At 40.3% G+C, this 6673-nt stretch overlaps 1 protein-coding gene and 1 pseudogene across 9 annotated transcripts in view; one reads left to right on the plus strand and one right to left on the minus strand.

Moving 5' to 3' along the window:
• The window catches only part of Kmt2c (lysine methyltransferase 2C), a 239931-nt gene that overhangs the window by 193377 nt on the left and 39881 nt on the right, over positions 1 to 6673 (minus strand). The window lies entirely within an intron of this gene.
• LOC126489414 (60S ribosomal protein L39-like) lies at positions 3762 to 4029 on the plus strand (annotated as a pseudogene).

A 6673-nucleotide genomic window follows, 5' to 3' on the forward strand; every position in this document is an offset into this window, starting at 1 on the left:
TCAGATAGGCAGAGTTGCACAATATCCACATTTCTCCTGCTTCTGACATGCCCTTCCCTGAAACGACTTGATTTGCAAGCTCTAATATTGTCTAATCTTCCTGCAAAGGACTCAGTTCATGAGGGTACTAAAAAAGAGTAATCATTTAAAAGTAAGTTATCTTTATTTCCTCCATAAAAGGCAAATATTTTGACAGGTTTATCCATTCATAAGAGTTCGTCTTAGTAGATGGTGCATCTGTGAGGAAAACAAACATCTGTGTATCTAAACATAGAATTATATTTCGTGCTTGCAGCGTAAAGTCTGGAGATGTAGTGTTGCTCAGAGGAAGAGCAGAGATGACAGTGTTGTGAGCCACAGAAATGTCAACGCTGGAAAAAGAGCTTGGTGCCAATTCACCTCCTGGAAAAAAAATGCTTGTTGTGTTGTGTACTTGAAAATTAAAGGTTGAAAAAGAATGTGGTTCATTTTATTTTTATTATTAATATAGTGTATCTCTTAATAAAAAATTCTATCTAAAAGGTGTAATTAGCAAGCTTTTAAAGTATTTTAGCTAAAATAAGTGTTATTGATTAACCTAAGTGCTGTGTGTGTGTGTATGCGTATGTGTGTATGCGTATGTGTGTATGCACTCCTGCCCATGAGAGTACAACACAGAAATTAACATTAGGTATCTTCATTAATCATTTCTTTGTAATATTTTGAGATAGGGACTCTTGTTCAGCCTAGGCTGGCCTAGGACTCACACACACACACACAAAATCTAAGTACTTAACAACCAAGATTATTTACAAGTCACTAAAGGATGGCCAACCCAACAAAAAACATATGTACTGCTGGTTACCCAATCACAGCTCCTCCTCCCTCATACTTTGCTCCTTGTTATAGAGCCCACCTACCATTATGAAGCTGAATGTACACATTATTGCTTTATCTACCACATGGAAAAATGTCTGATCATAGACAAGATGAGCAGAAAGAAAAATTTATGAAGGCTTTCAGAAATGGTTTATATTCCAAATGAAAGATGTGTGTGGGCAATTATCATCTTTACTATGGTTTGTTAATACAAATCCTCTTCTCACACCCTCTATCAATCTCTCCATAAATCCTTTCAGCTGTGCCTGAAAGCATGAAGAATCACTTCAACATTCACTCCTGATCGATCCTCTCTTGCTCTAAACCCTCTCTCCTGGTTGCTACGTTTCTCTTAATAGTAAGGTAAGGCCTGCTTCTCCCTTTATCCTCTCATTCTCTTCAACAAAGCATCTTGCATGAGCCTTATTTTTATTTTCCCTCTTTTGGGGTACTGGGCGTTGAACCCATGGTCCCACCTATACTAGGTAAGCACTCTACATTATTGTAGGTGTCCCGGTCCTGCAATAAGCCTTTTAAGTCACTTCTCTGCTCAAAAGCTCCCACAAACATCTCTTCTCACTTAAGTGTAAAACAACAGAAGATCTCACAATACAAGGCCCTGCATGACTTGACTCCCACCACTTTGCTTACTTGCTCTTTATTACTCCGCTCAGCCATGGTGCCTCTTTTCAGTTCACTTCTATGAACAACCCAAGCACAAGAGCATTTTCTCACCACTGTTCCCTGTGCTAATCCTCACTTACCTACCTTTTCACTTCTAACTCTCACACTGCCTTTAAGACTCAAAGTCATCTTACTGAGACCTCCCCAATCAGCTTGTTACTAACCCAATACAGCCCTTCTCATCCTGTCTACTACTTTATTTTCCCATAATACTTAATATTTCAGACATAATAAAATGTTTACCTGTGTTGATCTGTCTTCTCCCTCATTCTCACTAGAATGTAAGTTCCATGAGCTTTTTTGTCCTCTATTTCCCATACTTAACATTATATTTTTTTCATATACTACAGGTGCCAAATAAATTAACCATCAATAAGGTGAAAATAAAAGGAATGAGAAAGGGAAATATATCTAAGTTCTTGACAATTTAACATGCGACTGAATTAGACTGAATTTCTGCTTGTTGAAGCCATTTTTTAACTAAGGTTTCTGACATTTGAGCACACAGGACCTAGGTAGGAATTTGCATTAAAAATAAACACAAGTTAAAAAGAATTAACTAACAGGGCTGAATAACTCAGTATAGAGTACTTGTCTAGCTTCACAAAGTCCTGAGTTTAATTTTTACCCCACCACCCAGAAAAGACTATGTTGGGAAATGTAGCCCATTTGGTAGCATGCTGTCTGGCATGCATCAAGCCCAGGATTCTGCTCCTACCTGCTGAAAACCTGGGCATGATGGTACCTGCTTATAATCACAGCACTCGGAAAGTGGACGCAAAGACATGTTGACTAAGGAGATGGCTCAGTAGGAAAAGTGCTTGCCATGCAATCATGAGGACCTGAGCTGAATTCTCAGAACTCGCATTTAAAAAGAGGACATGGGGCTAGAGAAATAACTGAATGGTTAAGGTCCTGAGTTCAGTTCTTGGCACCCACATTAGGTGATTCACAACTGTCAGTAATTCCAGTTACAGCAGATCTGAAGTTCTTCTGGCCTCCATGGGAGAATGAATACATGCAAATGCAAACACAAACACACTATGGTACTTACTAGTTAATACCAGCACTAGAAGGAGGGAGGGGAAGAGAGGGAGCAGGATCCCATCTCTGCCCTACCCAGGGGTTAAGACGTGTGCATGCATGGTTTCTATATGAAAGAGGGAGATCTGAACGCAAATCCTCGGCACTCACCAACTGAGCTATCTCTTCCGCCACTTATGTTACTATTATTTAGAAAAGAAACAGGGCCTTTCTCTGTCGCATCAGTGGTCTGGAACCCATAACCCTACTATCTCAGCATCTTTTCTCTGTCGCATCAGTGGTCTGGAACCCATAATCCTACTATCTCAGCATCTTTCAGTGCTAACAACTGTGCACTAACCACCATACCTGGTTAAGTTTTTAATTTTACACATGAAATACATAACTTACAGAGAGTTCTATACCCATATTAATTGTCAACGGCAGAAAAACAAGTTTACTCTGACAAGTGATCACTCTCCACCTAACCTCTGGACATCATCTTTACATTCATTTATTTGCCCACAACAACCCAATAAGTGCGACTGTGATCCCATTTAAGGCTGAGAAAAACTAAGTTTTATGATCAGCTCCTTATCAAAGGGCTACTATGCAGCAAGACTAGGGTGTGAATCTGACTACCAATACAACATACCACAAGCAGCCCACAAACCTATCATTCTGTCAAAACTGAAACATTATCTAACACACTGCTTATTCCACTTATGACTTTTTTCTTAAAAATACATGTTTATTTGGGATAAGTGTACATGTCACGGCACAAAGGTGACGGTCAGAAGAAAATGTACAAAGCCAGTTCTCTCCTACCATCTGGGTGGCAGGGGTCAACTCAGCTCGTCAGGACTGACAGGAAGAACCCACCTCAGCTTCCTGAGTCTTTGAACTGCAGGTGTGCATTCCTACATCTGACTCATCTACCAGTATTGGGGTAGAGGGGTAAGTACTAGAGATTAAAGCAGGTCCTGTACACATAAGGCAAGCACTCTACCGTTGATCTACATCCATCTAACAAGTTTGGACTGTCATTTCATTTTTTTCTTTCAAGGTTTTTCTTTCAAAACTTCTGTTTGAATATCTTTTGTTCTGTGTCATAGCTCAAAGCCCTAACCCAAAATGGCATAAATGTTAGGGCCTGGTTAGATGGCTCAGTAGGTATGTGCACTAACTGTGCAAATATGGGGGGTGTGAATTCAAATCCCCAGAACCCAGGCAAAAAGGTGAGCATCTCTTCTTTCCTCAGCCATTGTGCACCTTAAGCCTGACTCAGCTTCTCATCAGTCCTCTCATAAGACTTTCAGAATCAAGTGATTCCTGGCCATGACACAAAAGCAAAATCATCCTATTCCCCAGTGGATTTGAAGTAAAACTAGTAATATCAGGTATAACTCCAAGAAAAGATACTGGAGGAGAACAAAGTTGGGCCTATTAAGAATTCACACATAATGGCAGGACTATGGGTTTATACTGAATCATGATCATCTATCCTACCAGATGGAGCTGAACGTTTTAAAGCTCTTTAAATTGGAGAGTCTGATTTGCTATTATCAGTTCCACATGGGTTAATTGGTTTTTTCAGTAATGAAATGTGGAACCTTGAAAAAAAAAAAGTGGGTATGTTCCCACACAACGGTAACCCTAAGAAAGGGGAAAGAAAACACAGGTGGATCCTGGGAGCTCCCTGACCATCCAGCATAGCTGAAGTGGCAAGCTTCAGTTAGACAGCCTATCTAAAGATCCAAAGGGAATAAGGCAGAGTGTGACAGAAGACAGGTATGCATGCCCAGCTAACACACACACATAAAAAAAAGCAACCTTGCAAAGTACCCATTTGTTGGTAAGAAAACTTTACATATAAGTTTATTTTCTAAAATATTCCATGTGTACAAAAGTATTCAAGGCTACTCACTACAAGGCAATAATAAACTTAATAAATAAATTAATGATTATCAGTAGAAGAATGATTAATTAAGATGCCTCTAATCAAGTATAAACTTGTTTCTCTACTGGGATCTCATAAACACTATTGTCCACAGATGTGGAAACTACAAATTAAGAAAGCAACTTTCTTTTCCTCATCCAGCCCTCTAAATCCATTAGCAGTGCTTATCATTGGAGCCTTCCAAGTACACAGGATCACTTCTTTCTTGACCATGACCCTAAGTCCACACTTAATCAACTAAGATTATTTCAAGAGCCCTACCTATCCACAAGGTTAAAATCCTCCAAGAATTTTTCATGAATTGATGACAAAAATCACAACCCCTAAGTCTAGAGATATGGCTCAAAAGCTAAAAGCATTTGCTGCTCTTCCAGAGGATGCAAACTCTGTTCCCAGCACACACATCAGACAGCTAACAACACCTATAACTTCAGCTCCAAGAGCTCTGACACCCTCTTCTGGCCTCTGCAGGCACCAGCACAAATGTGCTAGACACTCAGAGACATATAAATAAAAATACAAATAAATCTTTTAGAGAGAAAAAAAAAGAAAATCCCAACTTCTCATTTATGCAGTCACACGATCAATCAATTCTTCATGCATGTAGTCACTGTAATGAACACCTCTTCATCATTCATGCAACACTACATGATCAGCTCCTCACCATGCATGCAATCACTCCATGAACAGCTTCTCATTATACATGCAGTTTCTGTATGATCAGGACCCTGTGACCTCCCAAACATGACCTCTTAAAAGTGTTATTTTAAGAAGTGAGTGTCCTCTGAATATGACATGGCCATTCTGTTTTATAATCCTCACGATGAACTATGTTCTTACTAAAATTTCTCCCAACTGTGCTGGGAGATAATAATTAAATTGGGGCTGGGGAGATGGCTCAGAGATTAGGAGCACTTTACTGCTATTGCAGAAGAACCAGGTTCAATTTCCAGCACCCACATGGAAGTTCACAACTATCTGTAACTCCATTTTCAGGGGACCCAATATCCTGTTCTAATCTCAGAGGGTATCTGGCAGCAGGTGATTATAGTGGTATATTATTTGTGTTTTAATAAACAATGTTTGCCTGAAGACCGGAGTGCAAAATAGTCATACTAGTCAGCCATACAGGCCAGGGAGTGGTAGTAAACACCTTTAATCCCAGCCACACTAGTTAGTCACAGAGACCAGACAGTGGTGGTACACGCCTTAATCCCAGCACTAGAGAGGAATTTAAAATGGGAAGAGACAGGTCTCACGCTCAATCTCAGTCTGAGGATTCATGGAGGCAGGATCACCCATTTCAGTCTGAAATAGAGGTAAGAACCAGTGACTGGCTGCTTTACTTCTCTGATCTTCCAGCCTGAACCCTAATATCTGTCTCTGGGTTCAAACATTAATCGTGCTACAGGTGGTACACTTGCATACATGCAAGCAAAACATTCATACACTTAGTCCAGCCTCAGACCCAAACCACGAGAGTGAGTCTGCCCCTGACACTGCCAGGACCCAAAGGCCCAGAGATCTAGGAAAGAATCAAACATGACTGGAGGAAAAAAAGAAAAAGTCAACATAATGATGCCTAATGATAATCTGCTAAACTACATCAACTGCCATCAGAGTCTCCATCCAGTAACTGATGGAAACAGATGTAAGGACCCACAGCCAAGCATTGGGCCAAGCTCAGGTAATCCAGTTCAAGATAAGATTCTTCAAGCCAGGGAAGCAAGGACATCACAAGGAGACATAGGAGCTCACAGAGCCTGGACCAACAGTCAGAAAGCCTGTGTGGGACTGACCTAGGCCCTCTACATATGTGTGATAGTTGTGTAACTTGGTCTTCTTGTGGGAGCAGGGCTGTCCCTAACATTTTGACTGGCTTTTGTGAACCTATTCCTCATACTGGGTTGCCTTTCCCAACCTTTATACAATGGGAGGAGCTTAGTCCTACAGCAACTTGATATGCCTGCCCCTTTCTGAACAGAAACAGGGGAGTGGGGAGTGGGGCAAAGGAGGAGAATGGGAGGAGAGGATGGAGGGGGAAATGGTCTAAATGTAAGATAAATTAATGAATTTAATTAATAAATTAATTTAATTATTTTTTTAATATTTATTTATTATGTATACAATATTCTGTCTGTGTGTATG

This window comes from Alexandromys fortis, unplaced genomic scaffold (assembly GCF_014885135.2).
Source record: "Alexandromys fortis isolate MF-2015 unplaced genomic scaffold, M_Fortis_MF-2015_v1.1 scaffold_217, whole genome shotgun sequence".
NCBI lineage: Eukaryota > Metazoa > Chordata > Mammalia > Rodentia > Cricetidae > Alexandromys > Alexandromys fortis.